General features: G+C 35.5%; 1 long non-coding RNA gene across 3 annotated transcripts; it reads right to left on the bottom strand.

Moving 5' to 3' along the window:
- Positions 1-1,472: 1,472 nt before the first annotated feature.
- On the bottom strand, positions 1,473-3,163 carry LOC110006500 (uncharacterized). 3 transcript variants are annotated; one of them, XR_002279513.2, is made up of 3 exons: positions 2,646-3,107; positions 2,442-2,519; positions 1,473-1,860 (listed from the first exon to the last, which is right to left on the bottom strand). It is a non-coding gene; the product is annotated as an uncharacterized LOC110006500 (long non-coding RNA). The 3 variants fall into 3 exon arrangements; XR_002279512.2 differs by having other exon boundaries at positions 2,642-3,101; XR_016054981.1 differs by lacking the exon at positions 2,442-2,519 and having other exon boundaries at positions 2,642-3,163.
- Positions 3,164-6,945: the final 3,782 nt, after the last annotated feature.

The following is a 6,945-nucleotide window of genomic DNA, read 5'->3' as shown; positions in this document are numbered from 1 at the left end:
TTCGCCTGATTTTTCACATAATTTTCGTTATCTTTCAAAAAATCTTTGCTGATTTTCTAGGTTTATCAACTCTATATTAAATATTTTCTATTTTTCTTTACGTAATTTTTTTTTCTTTAATATCTTGTGGTGTTTTATGGTTTAATGATGCAAATTCCCACCAAAACATGTTTAGTTTGGGATGAAACAACACTTTCTCCTAAAACAAATGGTGTTTCCCTGATTTGTTTGGGGTATTATAATATTTTCTCATATTATATTTAGGGCAAGCTTTTTATGCTTTCCCTACTGTATATTTCCCAATCCAACCTACCATTCTGAATGGAGGGTTAAGATTGCCCCAATCACAATGTCACGTCTTTATATTATTTTATTTTCTATAAACTATTGTTACATCAAATTTTGTACGTCCAATCATCTATTAACTCGCACCAGCGAAAAATATAAAAAAATATTTTCAATAAAATAAAATGATCAAAATATCCTTGAAAGTTTCAAGTGGTATTTTGGTCATTATATTTTATTGAAAAATTATTTTTAATATTTTTAGAGGTGCGCCTCAATGAGAAGATGTCACGCACCAAATTTCATATTCATACAATTTGTATAAAAATAAATAAAAAATAAAATACTTTGAGATGTTGGATCTAAGATCAAATGGTAAGTGACTCTCTTGATCAAAATTGGACGGCTGGTTGGTAGGGAAAGTATAGATCTTGTAGGGGAAGTATAGAGACCTTTCCCTTATATTTATAGTAATTAATGCATGGTTTATCAATTTTTTTTTGTGAGTATTTATAATTGGAATGCTCTGTTTTTCTTATTTTATTTCTCTGGGTTTAAGTTCTGTCTACTTTTAGACTTTTAGAGGAGTTTCAAAGCCTAGTGAGGAACCTACATGAATAGGGTTGGACTACATAAAAAATATGATCTGGTACTGTTGGGCTTGGACAATTGCCCCATTATATATGAGCTTAGTGGGCCATGCTTAAATAACTAAAGTGCGTATTGTGAGTTTAAGCAGATGCTAAAGAGAACAGAGAGTCACAATCAATATTGATTGCTGGAAGGACATGAAGGGAGTTTTCCTAATTTCTTGGTGTATTGCTTATGCAGGAACATTTACATCGTTCCGCAACAGTATATATGTCCCAGGAGCAGTGAAGGATGGCAAACTATTACCTTGTTGGATAGTTTAGTGAGGCAAGCGGGTGATATGTAGGTGAAGTTCTTTATCATCATCATCATAGTCTTTCCTCAATAAATTGGGGTCGGCTACACGAATCTTAGTCTGCTATTCTACTCTATTTAAAGCTATACTTTCAGTGCGGCTATAAATCTCCATATTTATATGAGGTTTAAGTTATAACTAATAATATGGGTAATTACGTTAGTTACAAAAAATAACTAAAACACTGCTTTTTATTTTGCATGATCTGGCGATTTCTTTTCGGGGTCGTAGTTGCAAAGAATTAAGGCAAAACACAAAATGCTGCATTCGCAATCGCATTCACATGTGATACATAAAATTTTAAGGGGGAGATGGACAATCCAATGACTCAAATGGATAACAAAATTTGTGAAAAGAACTTCCAAGTCAATCAACAATATTTCACCCTTGAATACAATAAAAAGTTGATCAAGTTGCAAGTCATTCTTATGGGGATCAGAGTGGAGTAGGGAAACCACTTATTCAACTTATTTTATAGTGGAGGATTAAATGGAGATGGCCTCATCAAGGCTTTAAAGCTTGGGTCTCGATGGGAGAGTTGCAGCATTTGCAACAGCTTCCACTTGGGGCAGGGCTGCAACACACAGAGGCAGGGCTGCCTTGGCCTTCCAATAATCTCTTCTGAAAATCTAACATGAAACATCAAAAGCATTTTATGAGTATATGGAAATATGCAAAAAGAAAATTCTCATGGTGCATGTTATCTAATGTTCAAGAATAAGAAAATGCACTTAGTGAAAAAAAGAAAGAAAAGATGATGAAAATCCATATAAAACCAACAAAGAAAAAGGTGCTGTTGTGGTGTCTTTAGCACAATAGATGATGCACCATTTTTGTGCATTTCGATCGAAATGTAATGGAAACCTTATGTTTTCTATGACTACATAGCATAATTAGGTTGAATTAATCGCTTTTGATTTTGCTAAATAGATTTAGAAAAATTATCTTGAAGTGCAAGGTTAGAATCCCATCTTGGCTAACCCAAAATAATGTATAGGGAAAATTACATAAATATCTATTTTATTTTTAATTATTACGGAAATAATTAATATTTAATGTTACTACATCTATGTTCATTGTTTGAACTTCGTAACATTTTTTTTTAAAAATAGAGGAAACTACCAATTTTTTGTTTTTCAAAAACCAAAATGATCCGCCCTTTTAACCTTGGCATTTAGTCAATTTATCAGCTTTAGACCATTTGAAATACCTAAAACGACGCGTCCTCTTAACCTTGGCATCTGGTCAATTTATCAGCTTTAGACCTCTAAACGGGGTTTTCCAATACCTGCCAATTTATCATCGTGTACAAAAAGACCAACCAAACAAAACTTTTTAGCATCATCTTACAGTCTAGCAACTACAAAATTACAGTATAGGGTTGCTAAAAACTTTATAGTAAAGACTTACTTACGAATTATCTTCTCCACGATGGCCTGGAATGGTAACTTCCTTGTGTCGGTCTTAATTATACATCTTCATCCCCCTTTGCACCACTACTCGTATCAGTTTTCGATCCAGTATTGGAAAACACCTCTTCATCATTATGATCTTCAAGAGGATATTAAAAAGTGCTCTTACAAGCAAGATTTTCAGTCATGGATTTTGAGACCTTTAGCATCGCATTGTTGATCACTTTAACCAATAAAATCGGAAGACCTTGACTTGAACAACCCTAAATTTGTAAGCAAATGACCAAATTGAGATCTTTCGATCTTGGGGTGATGAACCCTCGATCTCCATTACTAGATGGCAATGCTGAGCCCTTGCTCTTAGCACCTTTACCCGAACGATCCTTTGAACCGAGTTATAGAAATAGGCAATTCTCCATGTCTTATTGCTGGTGCACCTTTACCAGAACCACTACTACACAAAAGTTTTTCAAACCCTAAAAGTAAGTCATTAGGTCTCAATGGAAAAGATTTCAATCTCGGGGTGGCTGATGCTTGATCTTGATGACCAGATACTAAGGCTTACTTTTGCGTGAAAATTTTTGGTTTTTCAAAAATCGAAAAACAAATAAATTCAGTTTTTGAAAAATTGAAATTATTAAAATTATTAAAATTTTTGTTTTCAAAAAATAAAAATTTTAAAAATTTCGGTTTTTGAAAAGCTGAAAATGGGTAATTTTATTTTTTTTAAAAAATTATTATGAAGTTCAAAAAACAGATATATGTGTAATAAACTAAAAACATATAGTTTTAGGTATTTTTCGTAATAACAAAAAAGAAAACATATATTTACGTAATTTTCTCTATATATATTTATATTTATGTATGCATGTTTGTATGTTTGTATGTGCGTGTCATTTAAAAGTAATAATAATTTGATATTCTCCAAGTCGGCTAGGAGAATTATTTGATCCAGATTGACTCGGTAATCGGCCGATTCATCTGGGCGATCCGGGTGTTAACCATGGTATGAAACCTTAGGGACTCTTGTCATGAGAATTGACAATCAAAGTCCCACTTAATTTTATTATTATTATTATTTATTTTATAGTTTAATATTTTGACCCTAGAGGAACAATTGATCCAAATTAGAATTGTTGTTGTGGACAAGAAAGTCTACCCATGACTTGATTTTTGGTCTTGTGTATAAATCCCAATAATCTTAAAAGGGGTTGAACCAATGGTTTAAAAAGCGGATCGGTGACTCGGATCGGGCACCTCAAAAACAGATCCGGATCCACGAATAGGCGATCCGGATAGGGAATCGGTCAGAATAAAGCTTCAAAAAAATTCGAAAAAAGTATTAAAATTCATTATAAATATTGTTTTTTAGGAATTCAATAACAAATGAGGGTACTCTATCAAGAATTTTCATGTTTTTGCATGAATATGCGAATGTTGATATGTTCTTTCCCTGCATGAGCTACTATTCGGCATTTAATTTACATCACACAAAAGGATAAACATAGAATTATCATGGAATAATTATATCAACATACATCGACTACAATAAAGCATACAATTAGTAACATACGATTTAAAAATAAAATGACAGATGACGTTGTTGTTCTTCTTGGTCACGCTGGTGCTATTGATTGAATTCGTTTGACAATTCATTGATTCGATCTAAAAACGAATCATCGATATTAGCAAGCGTCTGACTGTACCCAAATCCCTGAGCGTTAGTGTTTTGTTGTGTTCCCAATCCAAAATCCCTGAAGCTTGTCCATCCTTCATGCTCACCTACACTGTCGTGTTCATCCCTACATTGTTGCCGTTGGGACTCGATATGTGAATAATATGGCAGGGATAGAGTGGCCTCAGAATCATCGTCTCTCTCATTTTCTCTTAGACCCCCTTCCCACTCTCCCTCATTAGGTGCCATATCACCGATATCTCCGACGAATTGTGGATACGTTGACTGGGTGCTTCCTCTTTCATGCTGCTCATCACCTTCTTCAAGATCTTCCTCACCGATAGCCTCAAGGAACGCTCTCTTGTGCAACACTGGCTCCTCCTCTTCTACTACCCATTGGTCTGCTGTGTCTGTGACAAATATTGTGTTTAAGTCTATCGGCCCATAGTCTTCAAGCTTCCTTCTTATTTGTCGCTCTCGGAGGTTTAAATTATAATGAACGTCACTAGTTTATGAAGCTTCCCAGAAGCAAGTCGATTCCTCCTAGTAGTGTGCAACCATTGGAACGTACTCTAATTGCGCTCACAGCCAGTGGCAGAACATGTATGGGAGAGCACCTTGATTGCTATCATCTTTAGGTGAAGTGCATCAGTACCATATATCTCCCACCATTTAGCTGGATTTAAATGCAAAAAGCATTGTAAGGGCAAGAACAAAATATTAACGAGGGGATAACCTGGATCCATCATAGTTCGAAAATTCCTAGCAAGTCTAGTTCCGAAGGATCCTATAGCATCCCTATACATAGCAAGCTAAAATAAATATATTACGTTTTAGTACATTATTCCTCACAAATATAACAACTCAATAAAGTTCTTACCCAAACGTTAAATAATACCTCTTGTATTGCTGCTATTTGGTTTCGATGGCTTCTTTCCAACCTTGCAATAATGTATCTGACCCCTTCCATAATCTTGTGAGGATGTTTAAGTGTCAAATAGAAAAATTTTGGGTTGAAGTAGTAACCTACAAAATATATAGATAGAAAAATGTCATTTACAATTTCATAAAAAAATGATTTAAAATGAAACATTGTAATGATATAAATATATATTTACCAGCATAATGAATTGGACGTCCAAATTTGGTGTTCCATCTCCTTTCTATAATCTCGATCACTTTGCTAGCAAAACTATACTTCTCCCCAATAGCTGATTTCGCCATCTCAATACCTTCATAAAGGATACCCAAGGTAGCTTTCTTGTCAACATCCACCATTCTTAACGCCGTGACCAAAGGGGCAGTGGCCTCTACAACACTGGAACATCGAGACCAGAACCACCTATTTGAGACTATGTTATCCACTTTTATACCGGTACTAGACTTCGAGAGGTGATCATTTAACCACTTTTCATAGGCAAACAATCTCTTTAATGCACATTCAGATTCTCGAATGGAGTCCACAGCTAAGTAATCGATCGCAAAACGGGTTATGGCAAGCCTGATTATCTCTTTTTTCTTAGAGTGTTCTCTAAATAGAAATAAAATTTTAAAGTGGTTGTATATAAATCTCAACACCAACCTTGCTTCCTCTAGAGTCTCCTTCACAATTTTGATCTCACCAATCTCTTCTAACATAAGATCGATGCTGTGTGCAGTACACGGGGTCCATACTAGATGCTTCATCTTATCCATCAACTTATTGCCCGGAGAAACACATGCACGCGCATTGTCCGTAATAAACTGGACTACATGCTTATCTCCCACCTCCTCCACTATCTGATCATATAGTCGTACGTAGAAGTTTGCATCATTCTTCGTCCTTGATACGTCTTTGCTAGACAAAAAAGCTGTACCTTTTGGGGAATAGGCCAAGAAGTTTAAAAACTCATTTTTGCTAACTTTATTCAACCAACCATTACTCATAAGAGTAATGCTTGTCTTTAGCCAACTCTGTTTATATTCGTCAATCCACTTTGTAACTTCCTCCACATCTTCATCTAATATTGGCCCACTGAGCTCATATGCCATTAGGGGTTTTACCCCGGGGCCGACTCTCTGGATTGCACTAACCATAAGTGGAAAATATGAGCTATTGGTTGCATCAAACGGAATCCCTTTATCGTAGAACTATTTACCAACATATCTCCCTAACATGTTTCTTGTACTTTTAACCATGCCTTTTAGGGTCATCTGTTGTGACTTAGGCTTTGAGAGAAATAGGTCTTTACGACCATGACCTGCAATACTAGCACTCCTAAGTAACCTAGAAACAATTTTTTCAACATCTGATTCTCCTTGATACATATTGCCACCAACCCCTCCATGCATATTTGAGTTGGGCCTGCCATACATGCTCGAGCTGGGCCCGTCATGCATGTCTGAGCTAGGCCCACCATGCATGTCTGAGCTAGAACCACCGGGTATTCTAAACTCACGTTCCCTCTGATATTGTTCATGTATACTCAATCTTGTGGCCATGTTCAGGTCATTATTATATTGCTCTTCTGTATCATTCCTGCTTGATGGCGTATATAAACTAGCTATCTCCTCATTCATCCTATGTTTGACAATTTTTTTACCTTTGTTAGCATTAAGAATTGCTGCCATCTACTTTTTTACATTAC

The sequence above is a fragment of the Amborella trichopoda genome, chromosome 1, assembly GCF_054954075.1.
Source record: "Amborella trichopoda isolate Santa Cruz 75 chromosome 1, AtrichopodaSantaCruz75HAP2 v2.0, whole genome shotgun sequence".
NCBI classification, from domain to species: domain Eukaryota; kingdom Viridiplantae; phylum Streptophyta; class Magnoliopsida; order Amborellales; family Amborellaceae; genus Amborella; species Amborella trichopoda.
The sequence above is the reverse complement of the archived record's forward strand: the minus strand, read 5'-3'. Positions and strand labels throughout refer to the sequence as shown.